The 27085-nt window shown below is 45.5% G+C and overlaps 3 long non-coding RNA genes across 3 annotated transcripts in view; all 3 read right to left on the reverse strand.

Moving 5' to 3' along the window:
- The window catches only part of LOC310838317, a 59397-nt gene extending 58709 nt beyond the window's left edge, over positions 1-688 (reverse strand). Inside the window, exon 1 of the long non-coding RNA XR_014560922.1 lies at positions 629-688. This is a non-coding gene — a long non-coding RNA (uncharacterized lncRNA). The remainder of the gene's footprint in view (positions 1-628) is intronic.
- Positions 689-833: 145 nt separating this feature from the next.
- Positions 834-4054, reverse strand: LOC310838152. The gene is made up of 3 exons (XR_014560734.1): positions 3831-4054; positions 2720-2830; positions 834-1220 (listed from the first exon to the last, which is right to left on the reverse strand). It is a non-coding gene; the product is annotated as an uncharacterized lncRNA (long non-coding RNA).
- Positions 4055-11790: 7736 nt separating this feature from the next.
- On the reverse strand, positions 11791-18574 carry LOC310838131. Its single transcript, XR_014560710.1, has 3 exons — positions 18311-18574; positions 17423-17527; positions 11791-13289 (listed from the first exon to the last, which is right to left on the reverse strand). It is a non-coding gene; the product is annotated as an uncharacterized lncRNA (long non-coding RNA).
- Between the last annotated feature and the right edge of the window lie 8511 nt (positions 18575-27085).

Consider the following 27085-nt stretch of genomic DNA (forward strand, 5'->3'; position numbering starts at 1 on the left):
GGCAATGCTCAATAAAGTGAAAAGAGAATATTTGAGCTCTCCAACTAAGGAGGGGTTGGGAAGAACAGCATCCGATGAGCACCAGGAAGAGATGAATTGAGAATCTGATGGACATGACCTAGGAGAGTCTGAATGGAAGTGGCTTCAGCCTCCCCTCTGACCATCTTGACTGTGATAGTGGGATGAGATGCTCTAACAAGGCAATTAAGGACTGACCTCTGAAGGCAGTCCTGTATCGAGAAGTTTTCAATGTCAGATGGTTTGTTGTATTTTTATATTCTGTTAGAAGCTTCCTAGAGTCTTCAGGCCCAGGGTGTGCACCCTTCCTCCGCTCAAGTGTGCTACCAATAAATGAGGCCACACAGTGGAATGAGATCAAATCAGGCCACAATTTTATTGACTACAGATGAAGTGGTTTGGCCATAGGCATTGGCTAAGCATTTATTTCCGGTCTGCCTACCGGAAATGACATCAGGGTCAACCCGGCAGTGAGAATTCCTATGACTTACATCAAAAAGGGGGATCCCCGCAGGGATCTCTACCCCTAGGAACACTGAGGCCCAAGCCCCCCTCCCACTTGGGCAAATGGACAGAAGCATCACGGACCCCTTTAACAGCATACCCTAACAGCATAACCCCCGGGAGTGGACCTGAGGGAATCCTGATTGTTCCCTCTCTGCCCCAGCCTTGGCCAAATTGTGAGGCTGAAGAAGAGCAGGATTTCAAGCCAGGAGCATGAGCCGAAGGGGGTACCTAAAATGGGGTAAATGAACATCTGGAGCTCCACATTTAAGATGAGTGAGGAACAAATTTGTTATTATTACTATTGCTATCAGTTGTGTACTAGTGGAGGCAGTGGTAGAATCACAGTCTCGGGGTGGGGTTTGTTGCTTTTCTGTGTTTGCTCTGTCTTTTGAATTAAAATGGCAGGAGGAAGACCAGACATCCGTCAAAAGCAAAGGATATGAAATGTTCTAATATTATGTCTTTCCAAGGAGAAAGTGAAAGAGAAGGAGAAAGATTGGCTGCCCACCCTTTACCATGAGGTTTCTGGATGGGTTAAAACAATACAAGAATACAACAGTAAAATCAGTCAAAACAGAAGTCGGTTTCACAGCAATGTACTTTAAGTTTTTCTCCTGTTTTCGTTTCTGTTCCACAGAGCTTTTTATTCTCAGCTTTGCCACAGAATTTCATGATCTTCAAGTTTTGGTTTTGACCTGGCGAGAGAAAGAGAAGTACTTATGCTGATGCTAACTGGTGAGTGGAGTCCAAAGTGTTAGGATTCCTGCTCCATGTTTGCAGTCATGGGATTGTTTTCTATCACATGACGGTGTATGTTTTCATTCCACAGTGTGGGAAGTGACAGAGACAGGATGCGTATGTTACTGTGTTTCCGTGATGCGGGACTATTGTCCTTTCTCTTTTCTGTCTGATGAGAAAGAGGAAGGAGCTAAGTCAGAATGCTCCAAGTGTATTATCTGTAAATAAAAGTGGTTTAGCCAAAATGCTGTGCTACTGAGTTTGTTAAACAAACTACTAACACCCTGCTGTTCCTAAGCGTGCTAATGCCACTTGGTATGATGATGTTCGGGCTAGAGAAAGCTTTTGAAGCTCCCGTCAGACCAGGAGGGAGAGAACATGCTAGTTGGGCCTGTGTCTCTACCAGGGTCCTACACATGAGTAGGACAATCCTAACACATAGTTCATACCAAAAGAAAAGACAAAGCTCACAGCACATTGAAATAAATTCCATTTTAAGCTCCACTGACAAATGCATACCTAAAACTGATCCCCCCCCTTCTAAAATTACTAAAGTGTCAACATTAAAATAAAATAAAATAAAATAAAACATATGCAAAATACATGTCTAAATAAAACAAATCCTTAAATCTCAGAATCTCCACCACTGTTGTCTAGGATAAATCCCAAATACCTTTCCTTCAGACTGAAAAATAGGCTACTTTCCAAGTGACATGCCAGTTAGTTCCTTGAAACAGAAACCTCACTTTTCCTGTCCCTCTCCAACATTTCATCTTCTTAAGCAAGGTCCCTCTACGTAATGTGGCTTAATGTAAGAATATAGCTGGCATTCAAGACTCCAATGAAGCAGCTCTTCCAGTTCTGCTGGAAGACTGTTGTACAGTCTGTCTTGCAGTGATATGTCCAAGAATCTCCCCAGCTGCACAACTGAATCCATGTGTTCAAAATGGAGTTGGAAAAGCTTTCTAATGCTCCATTCATTGTAAATGCCCAGTGTTTCCCATATTGCTGCTGCAACTTTGCACTTGTCAAGCAATGCACAATATTTGACAAGGAAAGGTCAGCTCTGTCAATTTGTTCATGAACCAATTAGAGAAGCCGGTTTCTGATTTGATTCTGGAATGCCCCACTTTATCTTAGGATGTGCCTATTTTCATTGGAGAAATGTTGGAGGGTATGGAGGACTCCCAAGCAATCTGAAGGCAATCCTATATGGGGAAGGTTTTTTTAAAAAAAAATGTTTAATGTTTTATTATGTTTTTATGCATGTTGGAAGCTGCCTAGAGTGGCTGGGGCAACCCAGTAAGATGTGTGCGGTATAAATAGTATAATTACCATTGTGGAATGGGATATTCCCATTTTCATCGGAGAAATGAAGAGGTTACCAGAGCACAGAAGAGGCAAATCCTAGTCACATCATCAAAAAGGAGGAACATAGAGAGAAAAGCCTCCTTACCTGACAATCTTTCTGTCATTACACAGAATGGCCCCTCACATGTCTTCGCCTTTGATCCACATGGCTTGTCACGACCTGTTGGCATGCATTTTCTGCATTTTACAGCATCTGCTGTAGGAGGCACAAAAAATTGTTTTATTGTTTCTCCCTGAAAGCATCACCTTCACGCACTGGTCACCAAATCTGGGGCTTCATTAGGAGGTAGACAAGGAGTCTGAAGCCCGGCGACTCCTACCACTTCCCTCATTTATATCAATTTTCTTTCCTGGATGTACTGCAAAGCATAGTAACAAGCGAAACCCCTTTCTTTAATTTGGGATGGGACCAAAAGATTTTCAATATCCCAACCCACCAAAATGCTGTGGGCACACATAGCTGTCAGAATAGATCCTAGAGCATTAGGATTCTTTTCCCCATGGAAAGTCGGACAAAATTTACACCTCTGTGGATGAGAAAACTCTATGCAGATTCATAGCATGCTCCTGGGCCCTTAGTCTAGCAACACATTCCACCCAGACAACAGAATCAACCTTTTTCCAAAGATGGCGCTCCCAGAAGAAAAGCAGCTTTCTCCCTTTCTCCCTCAATGGAAGCTTAACTCTGTCCTGCAATGAGCTCTAAGCTCACCCCTATTTATCTACTTGCACTGGTGTGTTTTTAAACTGCTAGGTTGGCAGCACCTGGGACAGAGCAATGGGAGCTCAACCCACCACAAGGATTTAAACCACCAACCTTCCAATCGGCAAACCTAAGATGCTCAGTGGTTTAGACCACAACACCACCACTACACATATACCAGGCGTTGGGCAGCCTGATTCACTCCTACATACATACAGAGCTGCCTTCCAGCATTTCACGCCACCTGTCCATTTTGCTCCTTTATTGTTCCCAGAGTCTCAAGATGTCCCACCCTCTCTTCCTCAAACCTTCGGACTGGAGATGCTAACGGATTAACCTGGGGCTTTCTGCATGAAAGCATGTACCATAACACTAAATTATTGCAAACTTATGGCAGAAGGCATTTCCCCCTTACCACCCCAAAGTATATCACTCCTGCTACTAATATAGCTTCTTCTTCTTTTACCTCTTCTGGGATGGGGGCAATACTTACCTCCAGTCCTGAAGCAAAGAAGAAAGCAGAATGTAAGTAGCCAGACCTGAAGCAGACGTGGCCTTCGATTACCAAGAAACAAGCTCTGCTCCATTGGAATGCCTTTTGTATGGAGAGACAGCTTTCAAAGGCTAGCAGCTGAGAAACCGCAGGTTTTCAGGACAGGCAGGAACACGCTGTTCAGTCTGAGGAGCCGGGTTCAAGATATCCATTATATACAGCTGGGAGGAGCCCTCTTGGCTTCCTGCTTCATCCTGGTGACCTTGAAAGGTCCAAGGAGCCTCTGGCAATATGCTTGGGCCACTCAGATGGGCAGCAGAGAGTGAAGGCGATGGTTGTCTTGGGCCCTTTCAGGCATAAAGTGCTGATTGTTAGGACAACCCAAATGGGCTGAGAAATCAGCTGCATGCTGTACAGAATGTCGCGGACCGTGGCGGATGCCTGATGCTATCTTACGAGGGTTTTCTGTTCAGCTCCAGGTTTCAGTTGTAATAGTAAGATGTGCCGAGCAGGCAACTCTCAACCAGCCTGCAGATAAAACACAATGGGTGACTTCTGGCCAGCCCATATTCCCAAATCGTTGTGTTAGCAGCTTTCTTTTGTATCTCACTGTGGCTCATAGTGGAATGAATGATGTGCACAGCCATGTGTTTCTGTTCTCCATGAGTCATAAATAAGTGGTCCTTTGATATTGCATGTATCTTCAACTTTACTCAAAGATGTGGGACATGGAGAGACAGCAGGCTTGCAAGACAGACTCTCATTCCTGGCAATCCCATAAACAGATATTCTGGCCACCTTCATATTTATTGGAGCCAAACCGCATCCAATAGGAGCTGATGCTTTTAATTGGGGAGAGGTGGAAGGTTGGCTGGTTAGTCAGTTGACTGAGGCCCTTTTATTCTGGAATCTGAGTGCAAAGACTTGGAGAAACAGACTAATATGGTACGGTTACATTAATACTTCCAGATGCTGACTGGGCTCATGTGATTTGTGCCATATACGATGCAAGAGTGTTATGCAGAATGGAGGATCTGCATTGTTTGTTTTGCCCTGTCGTATTCTTGCCTGTGTCTTCCGGAAGCTGGAGGGGCCCAGAGAGGGAAAGGAAATGCAGCTGAGCACAGAGGTCTGTTGCAAAGCATGGGATATGGCCCATATAATTAAGATTTCCTCAATTTTGAGGAAAGGAAAATATGAGGTACAGTGATTTCTTTTGTGATCAAGATACAGTAATTACACAGGAGCCAAAATCGAATACAGACCGCAACTTCATTTTTAAATTTTATTGAAAGAAATCATTGATGCTTAAGGTACAACAAATAATACAAACTATTATTTTCGCATTATTACTGCACGCAAAACCAGCAGTGAGTTTAACTATTATTATTGAACTCTATCACGGTTGGCCACCTAGAACTCCAACCAGTCCAAACTACTTAAAACTTTGCTACGTTCCAGTCACATGGCAATGTTGAGGAAAGAAAACAGAGAACATTTGAGTTCTCCAACCAAGGAGAGGTTGGGAAGAATGGGGTTCCATGAGCTCCAGGAAGAGAGGAATTGTCACCATCCCTAGCACAGGCTATTGTATTTGATAACATCTTCTGTGAAGTTCACGCAGGGATGGGGAGTGATAAAGAGATCCACAAATCCTGTAGACAGTGCAAATCACTGCTTGGTACATGTCCATCAACTCCCCAAGAAATGAACCATTCCACCCCAATACCTATGTCAATTATGCACTTTTGCAAGAGGAACCTACTTTTGAAAATATCAGACAATGAACGAGTGCATAAATGAGTGAGCACAAATGAGTGGTCCTCCTCTCGAGAACAGGAAGGAGAAATGAAGTTGTGAACTGAATGACTGTTTGATTAACAAGTATGGATAGCCAAATTGGGGAGGGTTTCCTGTGTAGAACATCCCCTTAATGTGATGATTAGACGTGGCATCAGAATGTCTGCATGGTGCTTTTGTCTGTCATTTGAATTGCAATGGCAGGAGGAAGACCTGGCCTCTATCGAAAGGAAATGATATGAAACGTTGTAATATTATTCTATCAAAGGGGAAAGATTGGTTATCCACCCTTTTACATGGCTAGGCGAAAACAACTTTAGAATAGAATGATCAGTCAAAACATAAGTCGCTATTACCTGAAGGAGCGTCTCCACACCCATCATTCTGCACAGAACGTCCCAGATCTCATCTTTTGTGGAAGAATTGCTTGCTCCTTTCATTGGGTTCCCTGTTCAGCTCTGGGTTTCAATTGTGACACGAAGATGTTTTGAGGAACCAATACTCAAATAGCCTGCATACTGGCTTGATCATCCATATTGCTAAAAAGTTGTTAGAAGGAGCTCACTTTTTTATTCTGTTGCTGCTCACAGCAGTATGAAAGGTGTGCACAAGTATGTTTCTCTGTACACCTTCCATGAGTGATACATGGTGAAGGAATGATCACCGGGTGGGAAGCACACTTCCACCTGCCGGGTGTGGAGCACACTTCCACCCTCAGGCAGGCCTCACCTGTGGAGCACACTTCCACCAGCAGACAAGCCTCAGCTGTCTGACCACGTGACCTTCAGCTGTGGAGCACACTTCCACCGGCAGACAAAGCCACAGGTGTCTGAACATCATGCCCTCTATCTAACCTTTGTTCTCTTAGTGGTCTGCTGTGCCCTGTCTCTGACCTTTGTCTCCTTCGTCATACATGGTTCAAGGGGAAATGACCCAGTGGAAACAGGTGCCAAAATAACTTTGTACCACCCCTCGATCTCAGGATTGGAAGATGTGTAAAGGTCACAGTCCAAAATCTATCTAACTGGTTTTGCATACTGTGCTAATAAAAAGAGCTTCGGCAGAGCTAGCTGGCAGCTTGCTTATGCACAGCTCACCTGCATTACCAACTCCTGCCTCGTGTCCTTCACTTCCCTTGGTCCTTTAATATTGCATCCGTCTTAGACCATGTTCAAAGACATAGGACCCGGAAATCAAAGCAGGTGAGCCCATGTTATACATTTGCCTCCTGATGGATTTTTGTGGCTCCACAGCATTGGTTATAGATGCCAGTTTAACAAGTTATCAGTTGATTTGTGTGGTAATCTACCACCATCAGCTGAAGGGCAAGTTTTCCTACCACTGTTCCCAAGTGCATTGATTGCCTTTCCTCTGACTGGAATGAATGGCAGCTCTTCACTTGCAGGGGAGTAGGTCAAGTGTTGCAGTTGAGAGAACTATGGGCAGAAGTTGACATCTGTACTCTGACTTTTGACTGCTATAGCCAGGATGCCCCTTGTTTGAAAACCCAATCTTGCTCTGGATAGAAAAACCTGGTAATAACTAGTGGCAGCAGGTCAGCTTCTGAGAAACAACAAGTTTCTTGGCTTGAGGAACCAGGTTCAACATAGCCATTATATAAAGCCAATAGGAACCTTATTAGCATCTCAGGGCACCTGATCCTGATGGGGTTGGTGGGACTGAGGGAATGGACTGAGGGAATAGCCAAATGTTGTACAGAATGTCCCGGACCTCTGTAGCCTCCTGATAATATCTAACGTGGAAGGAACACCTGTTTCTTTCAATTAACAAGACCTCATTGTGGCTTTGTTGCAGTGTGCATGTACAGCAGAAACAGCCCCGGTCTGTAACTGGATGGGCAGCTACATGGGTGTGCAAAGTGCTGCATAAAAATTCTCCCTTTTAAGGGACACAGGTGGCGCTGTGGTGTAAACCACTGAGCCTCTTCGACTTGCTGATCAGAAGGCCAGCAGTTCAAATCCCCGTGACAGGGTGAGCTCCTGTTGCTCTGTCGCAGCTTCTGCCAACCTAGCAGTTTGAAAGCATGCCAGTGCAAGTAGATAAATAGGTACCACTCCGGCAGGAAGATAAACGGCGTTTCCGTGTGTTGCTCTGGTTTTGGTGTTCTGTTGCACCAGAAGCGGCTTAGTCGTGCTGGCCACATGACCCAGAAAAACTATGGACAAACACTGGCTCCCTCAGCCTATAAAGCAAGATGTGCGCTGCAACCTCAGATTTGTCTGTGACAAAAGGGATCCTTTACCTTTACTACTATTTAAGGCTAGGAGGTAAGCTTGAACGGTGAAAAGGTAAAAGGTAAAGGACCCCTGGAAGGTTAAGTGCAGTCAAAGGCAGCTATGAGGTGCAGCGCTCATCTCTCTTTCAGGCCGAGGGAGCCGGCGTTTGTCCCCAGACAGCTTTCCGGGTCATGTGGCCTGCATGACTAAACTGCTTCTGGTACAACAGGACACCGTGACAGAAACTGGAGTGCATGGAAACGCTATTTACCTGCCCGCTACAGCGGAAACTATTTATCTACTTGCACTGGCGTGCTTTCGAATTGCTAGGTTGGCAGGAGCTGGGACAGAGCAACAGGAGCTCACCCTATTGGCAAACCCAAGAGGCTCCATGGTTTAGACCACAGCACCACCGTATGAAGCCTCTGTGAATATGCTTGGGTGGCCCTGAAGAGGAACAGGGATGCGGGTAGTAATTCCTTAAGATGTTAGGTGCATAATGTACTGATTTTTCAGAAAATGGGCTATACTGTAGCACCCTGCTTGTGGTTAATGCTTAGCTGGAATGAAATATTCAACGCAGCAATAGAGAAATTAAAATAATAATTTATTTGTCAGACAAATAAATGAGAGGCACAGTGGTATGGTTACCAAGCTCTGGCCTGGCCTCCTGCCATTCTGGCCAGCACTTATATTTCCTTAATCCAGCCCCCTTGCTCCTCCTGTGGCTGCCTCTGTCCAATCAGCCTGGTTGAAATTCCTATTGGCTGTTTGCTAGAACCAATCACAAAAGATACACCCACTTCCTTCTGTCCTTTTATGGAACACAAAGAGCTATATATTCTTCCATCTATAAATGACAAATAAGTAGTAATATATCTTACATGTGTCTCAACAAGGAATCTTAATTACCAGCTCACCTCTTGCCCTCCTTGCCCTATTGCCTTCCAAAACAGATAGTTAATCTTGAATTTTTATCTTCAACAGATGTCAAGGATCTTGAGTTCACATCAACATTGAAAGATCTCCTTCATTTGAAGGTTTCTAAACAAAAAGCCTGACAACTATATATCAGGAGTGCTCTATGGCGTCTCCTGTCTGGCAGGGGGCTAGGCTGGTGGCTGACTTAATTTCAGGATAGTTAAAACTCTTATAACTATATGAAATAAGAATCTAGCATTTCTTAAATCCTTTGCATAATTACATTTAAGCCAATATATTTAATACATTATCATAGGTAGCCTTTTAAAAGGAATAAGGCCTTTGTAAAGTAAAAAAGGAACTCAGTATAAAAAACAGCTTCAAAAGAAGCCTCTTCAGTTTACACCCCTCCTTTCACCCCTCCTTTCCAGCCAGCTGCTTTCCCATTAGCTCTTCCCAACATTTATTGCCCTTTAACTCTCTCAGTTTAAAAAAAAGAAACAGCTTTAAAAGATTTCCTTAAAATGCTCTCTTTTTCTGCCAGCTAGATGCCTCTCCATTGCTCTTGGCCTTTTTAACCTTAGGAAGAAGATATGGCTCATTTTACTGGGAGGCACATGGTATCATTTTATTATTTACTCATTCCTAATTATGTTTATCTCTGCTTTTTTATCTTCTGTAACATGTAGGATCAGTGTCCGCTCTCAGCCTGTAATTTCCTTTTTTACGACTTTGAGAATTGTTTTCTGCTATAAATCAGGGGGCCCCTTGTCTAGGAGGAAAAACATTGCCAAGGCCTTTTAGGCAGCTGGTCTTTTGCCTGGCATGAAACATTTGAAAATCTTTAACATACAGGCCCTGATTGAAATATATAAGCTTTGATAAAAAATGCAGGCTTATGATTAGATGCCTCAATACAGAATGTCCCAGGCTTCCAAGAGCACCTGATGCCAGAGTAGATTTTCCCTCAGCCATTCAGGGCCTAGGGGCATATTTTTCCAGAACTAAAGGGTGTATGTGGATCCCCCTTGTGCCACAATAGTACGTTTTTGCTGTTCCCAGTGATCCCTTAATCAGAAGGAATAATAAAATACTTGCTTCTAAAAAATTGTTAATCACTTTATCTTGCCCAGGGAAATCCAAATCTTGGTAAGTGTTTCTTCTGTTTAGTCAATCAGCCAGCTACAAATTCACCTAACCATAGTATCACATCTTACCAACTTCTCCTCAAAACTATCACTGAGGACTTTGTTTGTTTCCCATACTCTGTGCATTGGTATAGAGACAACTCAGACCATTAGTAGGGGACGCGGGTGGCGCTGTGGGTTAAACCACAGTGCCTAGGACTTGCTGATCGAAAGGTTGGCAGTTCGAATCCCCTCGACGGCGTGAGCTCCCGTTGTTCGGTCCCAGCTCCTGCCAACCTAGCAGTTCGAAAGCACGTCAAAGTGCAAGTAGATAAATAGGGACCACTCTCGAGCGGGAAGGTAAACAGCGTTTCCGTGTGCTGCGCTGGTGCTGGCTCACCAGCTGCGGCTTAGTCACGCTGGGCACGTGACCTGGAAGCTGTCTTCGGACAAGCGCCAGCTCCCGGACTCTTGAGCGAGATGAGCACACCACCCCAGAGTCGGTCACGACTGGACCTGTTTGTCAGGGTACCTAAGACCATTAGTACCTAAGACCATTAGGTTTGTCAGGGTACCTAGGACCATTGGGATGGCAGAAAGTGAGGAGGAATTAAATTAAATTAATGAGGGTGAAAGAGGAGAGCGCAAAATATGGTCTGAAGCTCAACATCAAAAAGACCAAGATCATGGCCACTGGGCCTATCACCTCCTGGCAAATAGAAGGGGAAGAAATGGAGGCAGTGAGAGATTTTACTTTCTTGGGCTCCATGATCAGTGCAGATGGTGACAGCAGCCACGAAATTAAAAGGCGCCTGCTCCTTGGGAGAAAGGCGATGGCAAACCTAGACAGCGTCTTAAAAAGCAGAGACATCACCTTGCCAACAAAGGTCCGTATAGCTAAAGCTATGGTTTCCCCAGTAGTGATGTATGGAAGTGAGAGCCGGACCATAAAGAAGGCTGATCGCCGAAGAACTGATGCTTTTGAATTATGGTGCTGGAGGAGACTCTTGAGAGTCCCATGGACTGCAAGAAGATCAAACCTCTCCATTCTTAAGGAAATCAGCCCTGAGTGGTCACTGGAAGGACAGATCGTGAAGCTGAGGCTCCAATACTTTGGCCACCTCATGAGAAGAGAAGAGAAGACTCCCTGGAAAAGACCCTGATGTTGGGAAAGATGGAGGGCACAAGGAGAAAGGGACGACAGAGGACGAGATGGTTGGACAGTGTTCTCGAAGCTACAAACATGAGTCTGACAAAACTGTGGGAGGCAGTGGAAGACAGGAGCGCCTGGTGTGCTCTGGTCCATGGGGTTACGAAGAGTTGGACACGACTAAACGACTAAACAACAGCAAAATGTTATAATTGACCACTGTAGCTAAGTCTACAGTCTGTTCGTTGCAGAAGGTTGCTTCAAGCAAACCATGGTGAATATTGAATAAAGAGGTCATCTGGAGGAGCCCTTGGCTGAGAACTCCTCATATCTGAGAATTTCTAATTGTATTGGGGCTGAATCAATAATAGTCAGTGAGATGCCCTCCAAATGTTGCCAGACTGGTCTCCACCTCCCAGCATCCCTATGCATTCATTTATTCTTTATTTTGTGATGCCAAGTGTGTGCACGGCCGTGTGTGAGTAGATCACATGCAGGTGAGGCGGGTGGTGCCTGTATCGGGAACAAATGGCATGTGCTGTCTTTGATGCTGAATAGTTCTTTTTCTCTGCCTGCATTTGGACATCTCTTCAGGTATCCCTATCTCAGTTTGCATGATGGTTGCGGCTATCAAGAAGCAGGTTTTTGCCTGTGTTTGCATACATTTGGACACCATTTTGAAGCCAGATGACAGACTGGAAGCAAAATAGAATACAGACCACAAGTTCACGTGCAAACTTTATTGAAAGAAAGCATTGAAGCATCCAATAAAACAATATCACAAGGTATTACTCTCATGTTATATCTGCATGCAAAACTAGCAATCGTTTTAACTATTATTAGCAAACTCTATCGTGATTGGCCACCTAGAACTCCCACCAGTCCAAACTACTTAAAAGCATTGCTACGTTCCAGTTACATTGCAATGTTCAGGAAAGAGAAAAGAGAACATTTGAGCGCTCCAACCAAGGAGGGGTTGGGAAGAACAGATGGGTTCCATGAGCTCCAGGAAGAGATGAATTGAGAATCCAAAGGACAGGACCCAGGAGAATGTAGATGGAAGTGTCTCCAGCCCCTTACCTGACCATCCTGACTGACTGTGTGGAATGAGATGTTCTCAGAATGTAATTAGGAGCTGAGAAATCATCAGGGCCCTGCCAGAATTAGGGCAGATGCCTGATATGCCAAATGTACGATTCCCTCTCTAGGAATGGGGCTCATGATCATTCAGAGTTTGCAGAGAATCATGAGACTCAGACAGAGAAGAGACCAAGATAGAAAACTGTCCTATGACTTGAGGCAGATGGTTTTGCTCACGAGCATGCAGAGACCATCCAACTTCACCCTCTTGTTTAATGAATCTCGTCACCATCCCTACCACAAAAGCTAATATTTTTGATAACCTTTTCTGTGATTTGCCCAGTTCTAGCAAGGGAGGGGAACTCTGGCCTTTGGGCATAAGGAAGCATTCTGGTCTTCCCCATTTGGCACAAGAGACGCTTTCAGAAGACCCCCAGCCCAGCCCACATCCACCCTACGCCTGACTTCATATGAGGTCAGGTGTGGGGAAGGTAAGAGTAGACAGTGTAAAGCACCGCTTGGTAGGTGTCTATGAACTCATCAAGGAACATCCCATCCCACCCTCTTGCTGAAGTCAATTGCACACTTTTGTTGGGAGAAGTTACAGTGAAGGAATGCATAAATGAGTGGACACAAATGGGTGGTCCTCTTCTCTGGAACAGGAAGGAGGAGCAGTTTAGGAACAGAATAGTAAAATCAGTCAAAACATAAGTCAGTTTCACAGCACAACATTTTCATTTTAGTTTCATCTGATAGTTCCATTCCACATGCCCTTTTCATATGATCAGGGCCACATTCTTTGAAGGCTTTCACCAATTCACCAGTTTCAACTGGAGAGAGATAGAGAAGTATCTTTTTTGAGATTAACCAGTCAATGAAGATGATTTTATTGTATTAGTTCAAAATCCATACCAAAAGAGAGGACAAAGGTTATTCCTCATCCAACTCTGATCTACATTTACATCTAGAACAGGAAGGAGGAGCAATTCAAGAACAGAATAGTAAAATCAGTCAAAACATAAGTCAGTTTTACAGCATGACAATTTCTTTATTTCTCCCTTGACCTTTGCTTCCTGTCCACATTTATCTTTCAAACGTTCAGTGCCACAGTGTGTGAAGACTGAAAGCAATTCACCAGTTGTACCTGGAGAGAGAAAATAAAGTTTTGAGATTAACTAGTGAATGAAGGGAATTTTATTGAATAAGAACATAGTCTGTTCCAAAAGAGAAGACAAAGCTTATTCTCCATAGAAATATATATTTTACATTTTAAACTCAATCTTTATAAGTAAACTCAAAACCAAGCATAGGCAAACTCAGCCCTCCAGATGTTTTGGGACTTCAATTCCCATCATCCCTGACCACTGGTCCTGTCAGCTAGGGATCATGGGAGTTGTAGTTCCAAAACACCTGGAGGGCCGAGTTTGCCTATGCCTGCTCAAAACAGAACTTTGAAATTATTCTGCTAAAATGTCAACATAAAAACAGAATAAAAAAACAGAATAAAATTAAAGCATGTGAAAGATACATGTCCAAATAAAAGAAACAAATATAATAATCTCCACCACTGTTGTCTAGGATAGATCCCGAATACCTTTCCCTCAGACTGGAAGTCTTTACTGCAAAATGGACCGCTTTCCAAGTGACATTCCCATTAACTTCCTGTAACAGTAACCTTACTTTTCCTGTCCCTCTCCAACATTTCATCTTCTTAAGTAGTCCAATTTTTTCTAGAAAAAGAGGTGCAGGAACTCACCATGAACTCCTCTCTTGTTGTTTTAGAATGACAATGGCGACTATCTGAGAGGTGTCGGAACTGAGTTCCGGCAAGTTCTGGCTGAAAAAAAGCCCTGTTCTTAAGCAAGGTCCCTATATCCAATGCGGTTTAATACAAAAATATAGCTGGCATCCAAGGCCAGGAAAATCTTCCAGTACTGCTGCCCCACAGTTGCCCAGTCTGTCTTGCTGTGATATGTCCATGAATCTCCCCAGCTGCACAGTTGAACCAATGTGTTCAAAATGGAGTTGGGTTAAAGCTTTCTAATACTCTATTTTAATTGGAAATGTCCAGTATTTATCATATCGCTGATACTTTCCACCTGCCGAGTGGTGCACAGTGTTTGACAAGGAAAGGACAGTCTTGTCATTTGTTCATTAACCGCTTTGTTCATTACTAAGTGAATTCAGAGCCTGTCCGGAAAATCTGAATTGTTGTACAGTAGTAGATTTATTGTTCCCTAGTGAAACTTGAGGCAATTCCATTTATTGAACATTCATCTTTATTTGCTCAAGGTTACATGATATCTGTGGCAGCCTTCAACGAATTTTTACTGAAATTAGTGGGTCTAACTTAGTCATGTTTATACATTCAGTATTTCTGAGTAAAACCTAGTTGAATACTACCTCAGACCCTCACTCTCTTATCCATTTTTATTATTAGTTTTACCACATCATGAATCCACAAGAACAGGAACAGCAAATCATTACAATACATAAGTTGTCCCATTTTCTTGATTTTGATTGCTCCAGTATATAATATAAGAAATATGCCCCTTTTCTCTATAAATAGGGTACTTCATTGCCCTTTTGGACCATTACTACAAGTTTTAACTTAACCATGCAAACTATGAAGCTGCTGGGAGAGATCATCAGGGGGTTTGGACTGGGTGTCCATCAATATGCAGATGATACTCAGCTCTACCTCTCTTTCAAATCAGAACCAGTGAAGGCGGTGAAGGTCCTGTGTGACTGTCTGGAGGCGGTTGGAGGATGGATGGCGGCTAATAGGTTGAGGATGAATCCTGACAAGACAGAAGTACTGTTTTGGGGGGACAGGGGGCGGGCGGGTGTGGGGGATTCCCTGGTCCTGAATGGGGTAACTGTGCCCCTGAAGGACCAGGTGTGGAGCATGGGAGTCATTTTGGACTCACAGCTGTCCATGGAGGCACAGGTTAATTCTGTGTCCAGGGCAGCTGTCTACCAGCTCCACCTGGTACGCAGGCTAAGACCCTACCTGCCCGCGGACTGTCTTGCCAGAGTGGTGCATGCTCTAGTTATCTCCCGCTTGGACTACTGCAACGCGCTCTACGTGGGGCTACCTTTGAAGGTGACCCGGAAACTGCAATTAATCCAGAATGCGGCAGCTAGACCGGTGACTGGGAGTGGCCGCCGGGACCACATAACACCGGTTCTGAGATATGTGCATTGGCTCCCAGTACGTTTCCGAGCACAATTCAAAGTGTTGGTGCTGACCTTTAAAGCCCTAAACGGCCTCGGTCCAGTATACCTGAAGGAGCGTTTCCACCCCCATCGTTCTCCCCGAACACTGAGATCCAGCGCCGAGGGCCTTCTGGCGGTTCCCTCATTGCGAGAAGTAAGGTTACAGGGAACCAGACAGAGGGCCTTCTCGGTAGTGGCGCCTGCCCTATGTAACGCCCTCCCAGCAGACATCAAAGCAATAAACAACTATTTTACTTTTAAAAGACAACTGAAGGCAGCCCTCTTTAGGGAAATTTTTAATGTTTGATGCTGTACTGTTTTTAATATTCAGTTGGAAGCCGCCCAGAGTGGCTGGGGAAACCCAGCCAGATGGGCGGGGTATAAATAAATTATTATTATTATTATTATTATTATTAGGGTAGTGATAAAGCGGGATATTAAATCCCAACTCTTCTTCTTCTTGTCAGAGCTTGGCAAGGGCCACACCATTTCAAAAAATGTAAGAAAGTGAAGGGGTTCTGGGAAATGATATATAATGAGTTAAAGAAAATGCTGAAATATAGCTTTGTAAAGAAACCAGAAGCCTTCTTACTGGGAATAACCAAAAATCAAATAAATAAGAGAGACTGTAAGCTTTTTCAGTATGCAATAACAGCGGCGAGACTACTGTTGGCCCAAAAATGGAAACAAGAAGAATTACCGACTTTGGAAGATTGGAGAACAAAATTAATAGACTATGCAGAACTGGACAAATTAACTGGGAAAATCAGACTTCAAAGAGACCACAAGTTTTTAGAGGACTGGGGAAAATTTAGAGAATATTTGAAAACTGTATGTGAGGAACACACAACGCTAGTGTGCTTTAAAGAAGCTTTGTGAAAAAAATAAGGAATATTGCATGAATGTAAATGAGTATAAAATATTTTATTGATAGGCGATACTATAATTAAGGAATGCAAGGATAGAAAATTAATTATGGATGATTGTCAGAGGAGTTGAGGGAAGTTCAAAAAGATAAAATACGTGATGTGTTATGTGGTATGAACAGAGATGTTATAGAAAATTCAATTAAGAAATTATTAAAAAAAAGTGTTGGAACCATGTGATCATTGTTGCTGTCTCTAGAAAGCTGTGCTGCTGATAATATGCCACAGAATACTTACCAAAAAAAATTAACAAAGCCACTTCCTGAGCTGGAGAGGAGGTGGGGTTGCGGGCTTCACGCCCTCCCCCATGTGCACGAGGGAATCCTCGGCCGCGTCATCTCCCTTGCCAGCCAATCGGCTGACTCGGGAGGCATGGCCTGCTGAGGATCTTCCTCTTTCGTTGCTCCAGCTGATCCGGTTTCCCATCCCTCCCACCCTTCAGGCAGGCTCCTTGAGATTGCTGTGAACTTCGGTTGGTCGCCGTCAAAGGGCCTGGTAGGAATTTTTTCCACTTGGCAAATTGGCTCCAGCCATTTGGTTTTTCACCTACCTCATAGCAAATCGTCACAACTCCTCGGCATTGGCAGTTAGGCATTGGTAAGGGTATTCTTATGTAGATGAGAAGGAGGGGAGGAAGTGCCATCACCTTCCCCCACACCGAAGGGTAGTCCAGTCAAGCATTCCGGGGGGCGTTGCCCTGTCCAAAGCCTATGGAGGTGTGGGCCTAAGGCACGCCCCCGAGCAGTGACCCCAGGGGAGCTCCTATTTGATGTGCATCAGCAGGACTCCCCCTTCTGGCAGTTAACCCTTTCCGGTCTTCATGCATTCGGGCTGAAGCTGGATAGTCAATAGGACTAATGCCTAAGCCAATACCGCTCATTTCTGTAACCAATAAAGTTGTGGCCGATTTTCGCCCATTAACTTAAATCATGGTGTCATGTGTCTTTATTTCCAGTGGGGGGAAGCAGGAACTCGCCACGCAACTAAGGGAATGCACGGGCATCTGCTGTGGCCAAAAGGGGAAGCTTTGTTTACACTCTGCAGAATAGTAAATATGGAATACAAGGCTTTGTTTTCTACATTGAAGCGTAGCATAGAAAAAGGAGGAATGTCAACAGGAAACATTCCTTACCCGAAAAGCTTTCTATCTTCATACAATATGATCCCTGACATGTCACATCATGGTTTCTGCAAAACTTCACATCACCTGGATTGCAGATTCTGCATTTCACAGCATCTGTTGTAAGAGACATCATTTCATTTGAGGAGGGACCCGTCAATCTTCAATGTCCTAACCCATCAAAATCCTGTTGGCCCACACAGCTGTCAGAATAGGTCCCACAACAGCAATAGCACAATTCTTTTTCTCTTGGAAAGTCAGACTATATTTGCATCTCTGTATATAGCATAAGATATGGAAATTGTATGCAAATTTATGGCAGGCTCCTGTGCCCCAAGACTAGCAACACCTTCCGCCTAGACAGATGGACCTTCTTTCTTGAAGATGGCACACTCTGAATCGAAGCAATCGTCAGTCAGGTTTTCTGTGGATTGACGTTTGTTTGGATTCAGCCGAAAGTAGCGAGTTTTCCTGAAGAAAGTGGTGGGGGGAAATGGAAAACCCCTTGGCCCTTGCCTCAAAAGCACAGGATGAGCAGCAGTGTGCATGAGCCCTAAATCTCTCCAACTATACACATGCAACAAGAGGTGGGTGATTTGATTCACTTCTACAAACACAGGGAACTGCCTTGTCTATTTTGCCCCATTATCAGGATACGCCACGATCTGCTCACTGCAACGTTCAACTGGAGATGGTAGGTAAGGGATTAACTTGGGGCTTTCTTCACGGAAGGCAAGAGCTCTAACACTGAAATATCACAACCCCACTGAAAGAGGCATATATTCCACTCTTGCCCCAAAGTACATCCCCTCCGGGTTGCTCATAGATTTAATCTATGTAGAAGAGTGGCTTATTCTTGCTTCACCTATTCAGGGACTGGTGGGTGGGGACCATACTTACCTCCAGTCCTGAAGCAAAGCAGAACACAGAACGTAAGTAGCCAGACCTGAACCAAACGTTGGCCGCGGTTCTCAAGAAACAAGCTCTGCCCCATCGGAAAACCTTCTTGTATGAAGCCTTTTTGCTTTCGAAGGCTGACAGCTGAGAGACTACGGGATGGCAGGGCAGATCAGTATTAGCTGCTCAAGCTCTGGTCAGGAACACGCTGCTCAGTTTGAGGAGCCAGGTTCAAGACGTCCATTATATAAGGCTGGGAGGAATCCTCTTGGCTTCTTGCCTCATCCTGGTGGCCTTGAAAGGTCCAAGTAGCCTCTGGCAACATCCTTGGGTCATTCTGAAGGGTAGCGGAAAGTGAAGGCAATGGTTGTCTTGGGCCCTTTCAGGCATAAAGTGCTGATTGTTAGGACAAATCCAAATGGACTGAGGGATCAGCTGAGTGGTGTACAGAATGTCCCTGACCTCAGGGGATGCCTGATGCTATCTTACGTGGGACACATGTCCACTCTTTCCATTGTGTTTTCTGTCCAGCTCTAGGTTTCATTGTAATACCATGATGTGCTGATCAGGAAACTCTCAACCAGCCTTCAGTAAAACAGAAAGGCTGAATGCTGGCTTTATGTTCCATATTCCTGATGCATTCATCATCATCATCATCACCATCACCATCACCATCTTATTTGTATGACGTCTTTCCACAGGCAAGGTATCAATTTACCATGTCCACCTGGGAAGGGGGGGGAGGGTTTTGTGTGTGTGTGTTACTCTTAGCATTAACTAATGAATCCCATGAGGGACAGAGTGTGTTTTCAAGCGGGGACAGGCATCTGAAACAACTTTGACAACAGATTTATGAACTGAAGGGCAGGTTTTGCTACCACTGTTCCCAAGTGCAGCGATTGACTTCCTTCCCATAGGAATGAATGGCAACTCTTCACTTTCAGGGGGTTAGGTCAAGTGTTGCAGTTGGGACATCTGTGGCCAGAAGCTTTGGATACGCCACTGAGCTCATCCAGAGATAAGGAGGTGGCCTGTTGAAATGCACCACATTGAGGAAACTGTGGTACCTCGGGTTACAGACGCTTCAGATTACACACTCTGTTAATCCAGAAATAGTACCTTGGGTTAAGAACTTTGCTTCAGGATGAGAACAGAAATCGCGCCGTGGCACCAGCTCAGCGGCAGCGGGAGGCCCCATTAGCTAAAGTGGTACCCCAGGTTAAGAACAGTTTCAGGTTAAGAACGGACCTCCAGAACGAATTAAGTTCTTAACACGAGGTACCACTGTACTGTATATTGACACCCTAGAATGTGGCTGAAAGTTTATAAGTTAAATCAGTGCTTGCCTCTGTTGTTCATTTCAGAACATGTCAAGTTGGAATAATTCTATGGAACACATTTACTCATATGATGAAGTGACTACTAGACTTTATTTATTAGCATAGCTTCAAGGTTCCATCAGCAACCCATTTCAATGTAAGGAGAGGCCTGAATACTTTTCTGTCAAGGTCCCATTCTCTAGCCAATCAGCTCTCTGCACTATTGGGCCAATCACAATCTAAAAGGATCGCTATGGTCTGCATGGTCTCTAGACACAAAACCCAATCTTTCTCTAGACAGTAAAAGGTGGTAATAACTAGTAGTAGCAGTTCATATTCTGATAAGCAATAGGTTGCTTGCTGAACACAGCCATTGTATAAAACCAATAGGAACATTATTGGCATCTCAGGTACAAGAAGCCTCTGGCAAAACGCTTTGGTCTCTCTGAGGAACAGCAAAGGTGTGGGGAGTGGTTCCCTTTGGCTCTTTGGAGAATAATGTACGGATTATTTGGGGAAATCCCCATGGACTGAGGGATCAACCAAATGCTGTACAGAATGTCCTAGACTTCCATGGCCACCTGATGCTATCTTACATGATAGAATTATGTGATCTCAGCTAGGGTTCCAGGTGGAGAAATCGAAATTGGAAACTGAACTGTTAGAACCTAAGACCAAGGTACTTTCAAGAATGTATAACTTGCTGTTAAAATGGAATACACAAGATGAAATGGTTAAATCGGCTATGATAAAGTGGGCACAGGACATTGGGTATAATATTATGTTTGAGGATTGGGAAAGGTTGTGGACCACTGGGTTGAATTTGACTGCATGTAATGCTTTGAAGGAAAATGTAATGAAAATGATATATAGATGGTACATGACCCCGGTTAAACTTGCCAAAATATACCATTTGTCTGATAACAAATGCTGGAAATGTAAAGGAGAAGAAGGAACATTCTTTCACCTCTGGTGGACCTGCCCTAAAGTGAAGGCCTTCTGGGAAATGATATATAATGAGCTGAAAAAGGTATTTAAATATACCTTCCCTAAGAAACCAGAGGCCTTCCTTCTGGGTATTGTCGGCCAGAGGGTGATAAAGAAGGACAGAACTTTTTTCCTGTATGCAACAACAGCAGCAAGGATACTCATCGCTAAGCATTGGAAAACTCAAGATCTACCCACACTAGAAGAATGGCAGATGCAACTGATAGACTATATGGAACTAGCTGAGATGACCGGCAGAATCCGAGACCTGGGTGAGGAGAGGGTTGAAGAAGACTGGAAGAAACTTAAGACTTATCTACAAAAACATTGTAATTTGGTTGAATCTTAAGAAGGATGCTAGATCATAAATAATTGTGCACCACTAAATTAGATGGAATCAGGATGATAAATGAGATCGAGGGAAATATAAACTTTTTGGAGAACTGTTGGATTATACTTAAATGAATGGGACACAAGAATGTAAACAAGATGATAAATTGCTGGTAAAAATTTATAACGATGTAAGTGGGAGCGGAAGGGACGCAGGTGGCGCTGTGGGTAAAAGCCTCAGCGCCTAGGGCTTGCCGATCGAAAGGTCGGCGGTTCAAATCCCTGCGGCGGGATGCGCTCCCGTCGTTCGGTCCCAGCGCCTGCCAACCTAGCAGTTCGAAAGCACCCGTGGGTGCAAGTAGATAAATAGGGACCGCTTACTAGCGGGAAGGTAAACGGCGTTTCCGTGTGCGGCTCTGGCTCTGGCTCTGGCCAGAGCAGCGATGTCACGCTGGCCACGTGACCCGGAAGTGTCTCCGGACAGCGCTGGCCCCTGGCCTCTTGAGTGAGATGGGCGCACAACCCCAGAGTCTGTCAAGACTGGCCCGTACGGGCAGGGGTACCTTTACCTTTACCTTTTAAGTGGGAGCGGGAGACGTGAGGGAGTCCAAAGAAGCTTTGAAACTATGTTATGATACATGTTATACTGTTTATTATTTTTGCACTTGTATTTAAAAACCTTAAAAAATATTTTTTTAAAAAAAATAGAATTATGTGATCTCTACCAGGAAGCTGCAGCCAGGCATATGTGGTTGTTGCACCACACAATCATTCAGCTGAATGCGGGCCATTAGACCTGGACTAGAGAATTTTTACATAAAAAGGCCTGGATACAGAAGAACAGATTTTAGCCAAATGCATCTTTTCCCCAGAACTAGAGTTTGTATGTGTGGAGGGACTATGCAGTCATTGGGGATCATTTTGACCTTGCCTTACACACTCGCACAGCTTGTAAGCTGGACTAATTGAATGGAACCTTTTTCCCTCAAAAAGACTGCACCCAGAATTTTAAATGAACCAAAGGAATGAGTACTGTATACTATATACAAGAGAAGGAAAGAAAGAAGTTTAGAGGGCCCCTCTGTCACAGCAGTAAGTTTCGGGATATCCCAATCACTCAGTCACCAGAAGGATACGAAAGGAAACAAGTCCTTTCTCCAAATGCAAAAACTGAGTTCAGCTGAAGCTGGTCTATTAGGGCCAATGATTTATCCTCAAGTTTCCACTAGATTCCCAAATTACACCCTTTCGGTCCCCCACAACCTCCAACAATCTATTTCAATGAGTCCTTCATTCTTTTCTGCCACTCTCCTATTCTCTAGATAATCTCTGCAAAAGCATTGATGTGGTGAGGAGGGTCCACCTACCTGCCTGTAGGCGGGGGGGGGGGGGACACCCAATTAGTAGTAGTAGTAGCTTAACTTCTGGTAAGGAAGATGTCACCCGGTTTGAAGAACCAGACACAACGCAACTATGCTATAAGGCCAGAGGGAGCCTGGCTGGCATCTAAGCTCATCTGATCCTGGTGGGTTTGGAAGCTACAAAAGGTTTTCGGCTAGGCTGTCTCTCAAAAGCAGGAGTGACGTGGGCTGTGAATCCCTTGGCCTATTCGTGGCATGGTGTAGTGATTGTTAGCAGAAATCCTAATGGGCTGAGGGATCAGCCCAATGCTGTACACCATGTCTTAGACCTCCTTGCCCACCTAATACTATCTTATGTGAAAGGAATGCCTGTTCCTTTCACAGGGCACCGGTTATATGAGGCTGGGAGGAACCTTCTTGGTTTCTTACCTCATTACGGTCAGCTTGACAGGTACAAGAAGCCCCGGTCAATATGGTAAGGTGGCTCTGAAGAGCAGCAGGGGTGTGGGTGGGGGTTCCTCTTCACATGAAAGAGGGAGCAAGCTTGTTTTCTCCTGCTCTAGGGGGTAGGACTCAAACCAATGGCTTCAAGTTACAAGAAAGCCACTTCTGAGCTGGAGAGGAGATGGGGTTACGGGCCCACCCCCTCCCACACACATGGGGGCTGGCTCTTAGGCCCCGCGAGAGGAAGGGAATCCTCGGGCGCATCACCGACCCAGCTGGCCAATCAGTGGGCTGAGAAGGCGTGGCCTAGCGCATTTAAGGCTGGCGCGCCCGGGGACCACCCTCTTTACCCCATTCCAGCTGCCCTGGTTTTCCCATCCCACCGGTGGGATTGGGAAGCTAGGTTTAGCTAGCTTTGACCTTGCTATGGACTCCGGTTTTTCGCCGCAAGGGGCCTGGTAGGTATTTTTCCACTTGGCACATTTCCAGCCATTTGGTTTTTTCGCCTAAAGGTAAAGGTAAAGGTACCCCTGCCCGTACGGGCCAGTCTTGACAGACTCTAGGGTTGTGTGCTCATCTCACTCTAGAGGCCGGGAGCCAGCACTGTCCGCAGACACCTCCGGGTCACGTGGCCAGTGTGACGAAGCTGCTCTGGCGAGCCAGAGCCGCACACGGAAACGCCATTTACCTTCCCGCTAGTAAGCAGTCCCTATTTATCTACTTGCACCCAGGGGTGCTTTCGAACTGCTAGGTTGGCAGGCGCTGGGACCGAGCAACGGGAGCGCACCCCGCCGCGGGGATTCGAACCACCGACCATGCGATCGGCAAGTCCTAGGCACTGAGGTTTTACCCACAGCGCCACCCGCGTCGCCGCAAGGGGCCTGGTAGTTTTTTTCCACTTGGCACATTTCCAGCCATTTGGTTTTTTCGCCTACCTCGTAGCAAACGTCACAACTTCCTCGGTATTGGCGGTTAGGCATTGGCAGGGGTTATTGTTATGGAAATGAAGGGGGAAGGAAGCGCCATCACCTTCCCCCAAGGAAAAGGGTGGTCCGGTAGAGGACTCTGGGGGGTGTTGCCCTGTCCAAAACCTAGGGAGGTGAGGGCCTATGGCACACCCCCGAGCGGTGATACCTGGGGGATCCTAGTTGGCGTACTTCAGCAGGACTCCCCCGGCTTGTGATTAACCCTTCCTGGTCTCCATGCTGGGTAGTCGATAGGAGCCAATGCCTAAGGCCAATAGCTTTCAATTCCTGTAATCAATAAAGTTGTGGCCTTTTACGCCCATTCACTTTAAATAATGTCTTCATTTCACACGGGGGGGAGGGGACTTGCCACGCAAAGGAGATTCCAACTAAAAATATGGAAAAACATTCTGACAGTAAGAGCTGTTCAACAGTGGAACCGTCTCCTTGGAGGTTTTTAAGCAGAGGCTGGATGGCCATCTTTCACAGATGCTTTAGCTGAAATTCCTGCATTGCAGGGAGTTAAACTAGATGGCCCTTGGGGTCCCTTCTATGATTCTATGATAATTCGGTGCAAAATGTACAGATTGTGTACACAAATTGAAATGGGCTGTACATAATGTCCCAGAGTTTGGTGCTGGAAGCTGGAGGAGCCATTGGTGGTCAAGATGATTGATAGGAGGCCATTGTTCTCAGGGACCATCTTGCCTGCATCCATCCTATTAACCCTAGAGCTGCCTGCACACTGAGAAGAGGCCATGTGCCACCTGGTCAAGCTGACCGCCTCCTCCCCAGTACTGGAGATGACCTGGTTCAAACTTCCTGATCCCTATATTGCTTGGGGAAAATGCTTGATGGTCCTTGGGTCTGAGCACTGCCAGAGCCACTGCCACGTGGTATAATCCATGAGTGGCCGCAACTGTATAGGGTGTTGCCAGTGAGGCCTCTTACAGGGGTGAAGAGCCAACTTCTGAGATGTGCTTTGTGAGAAAGAAGCGGACAAGTTGCTGCAGCATCAGCCATACAACTGCATCATTGAGCTATTCCTGGGGGCGCCGTTCCCTGCTGGCTGCCTATATGTCAGAGATAGGACTGAACAGGAAGGCTGGGAACTGTCCCCTCCTCTGCCTCCTCGGCTCCTCTCGGAAGAGGAGGGGGAGTGGGAAGATTTGCGCCCCTTGTATCCAGCCGTTTCAAGAGGAGAAGGAGACAGGGTTGACTTACAGCTGTGGGAGTTTTTGGAGAAGAATTTGGCAAGTGGCTTCATCCATCTGTTGAAGGCACCAGGCAGTGCCCCGATGGTCAAGAAGTGGAGGACAGTGGTGCTGCATGGATTACAGAAGCCTCAACTGAGCCCCCACTCAGTCCCCACTGGCCTTCATAGGATAGCTGCTTGAGGGTCTGAGGGTGGCCAAAGTCTTCACAAAATGTCAGGAATGAACCAGCTCCAAGCAAAGGTTTGCAGCCAGCTGCAGAAAGGAGCCAAGAACAGAGAAGCTTTGATGTTAGTCAGGCAGGGGAGAGCTGGCAGCTGCAGACTTCAGCTCTTCCTGACCTTGACGGGCAGGATGATATGGCAGGAGCTGAGAGCAGGCTAGAACACAGCCAAAGCTCGCCAACAGCACAATCAGGCACGAACAAACTCAGAGACAGCCTCTCAGAAAAGGAAGAGGTTGGAGCTGACCCAATAATGGGAGCAAATGGGAGGGCTGCTAGATAGGAAGCAAAACAAGAGGCACAAGGGTCATAAGTTCAATATCTTCTTTAGATGCCGGAAGGAGTCTTCAGAAGTCTTAAGTAATGATGCCGGAGGCTTTGTTAGAGCCGTCTGGAGCTATGTTTGTTTTTGCAATAAATCCTCCTTTTTAATTAGCTACGCTTATTGTGTTATCAAGCTAGGAACCTGGACTCCTGATACAAAATTGGACCTGAGGTGGGCATACAAGATGAGTGGAAAACAATAACCCAAGAGAAGACGCCAGTGATTTATTACGCAAGGCAGGAGCCAGGGCTGGAGGAAGGAGAAAAATCTGAGCAGGAGGAGATGGAGCAGGGGGCAGGATGTGGGGCGGGAGCTGGGGCCACTCTGAAGAGCAGCAGGGATAAGGGCAGTGGTTGCCTTGGGCCATTTCAGGCACAAAGTGCTGGTTGTTAAGACAAATCCAAATGGGGTGAGGGATCAGCTGTGTGCCATACAGAATGTCCCGGACTGTCAGGGACTGGGCAGAGGAGACTGCCTCCTCAGCCTGACCCTTCCAGGGGGGAGGAAGAGGAAGACAGTTTAGATTTACAACAGGGGTTTGCGGGAGCTCACAGCTCAGAGGCAAATGGGGGGGGGGAGTTGGGAAATAATGGGAGAGGAGGAAGAGGAGGAGGAAGCAGCAGAGAGATGACAGCCGATGGACACAGTGTGTTTAGAAAGCATTCCAGGACCACCACCACCACCCTGAACCCAGCAAGCCATAAAGGTAGGAGAGCAAAGAGCTCAAAGACAGAGGGCACATAGCAGCTCCCATAGAAGTGACAAATGAGGAAGTGGGAGAGATGGGGGGATGGGGGGATGGGGACAACACCATTATCCAAGAGGCTGGGTTCTATAGCCGCTCTCTGTAAATACTGAATAAAAAGAAACCTCCCTTGTCTTTATACTTTCCCTTTGTCTTTATACTTTATACTATACTGGCAATCAGCTGGGAGTCACTCATAGCAGCCTGACACAGACCTCAGCTGATGCCTGATGGCATCTTACGTGGAAGATATGCCTGTTCCTTTCACTGGGTTTTCTGTTCAGATCTAGCTTTAAATTGTAACACCTTGATGTGCTGAGCAATCTACTCTCAACCAACCTGCAGGTGAAACAGAATGGATGAACGCTGGCTTTATAGGCCATATTCCCTAATTTTTTCCTGTTAGGCCAGCACTTTTCTGGTTGTAGCATCAGGAGATATCTTGTTGCTATCTTCTCATGATCTCTTCAGGAAGGAACAATAGTGATGGCTAGCCAGAGCTGCAAAAGTTTAGACGAATACAAATACAAATACAATATATTTATTGTCATTGTCCCATACAGAACAATGAAATTGAAAATCTACATAAGACATTCAAAAACCCCTAAAAACTCTGAAACCCCATTTTAAAATACAATATACTATAGAGACTCCTTATGCTGTGTTTAGGGACGCAGGTGGCGCTGTGGGTTAAAGCCTCAGCACCTAGGACTTGCCGATCGAAAGGTCGGCGGTTCGAATCCCTGCGGCGGGGTGTGCTCCCGCTGCTCGGTCCCAGCGCCTGCCAACCTAGCAGTTCGAAAGCACCTCCGGGTGCAAGTAGATAAATAGGGACCGCTTACCAGCGGGAAGGTAAACGGCGTTT

The sequence above is a fragment of the Podarcis gaigeae genome (genome assembly GCF_964106915.1).
Source record: "Podarcis gaigeae genome assembly, chromosome: 2".
In the NCBI taxonomy this organism is placed as follows: Eukaryota; Metazoa; Chordata; class Lepidosauria; order Squamata; family Lacertidae; genus Podarcis; species Podarcis gaigeae.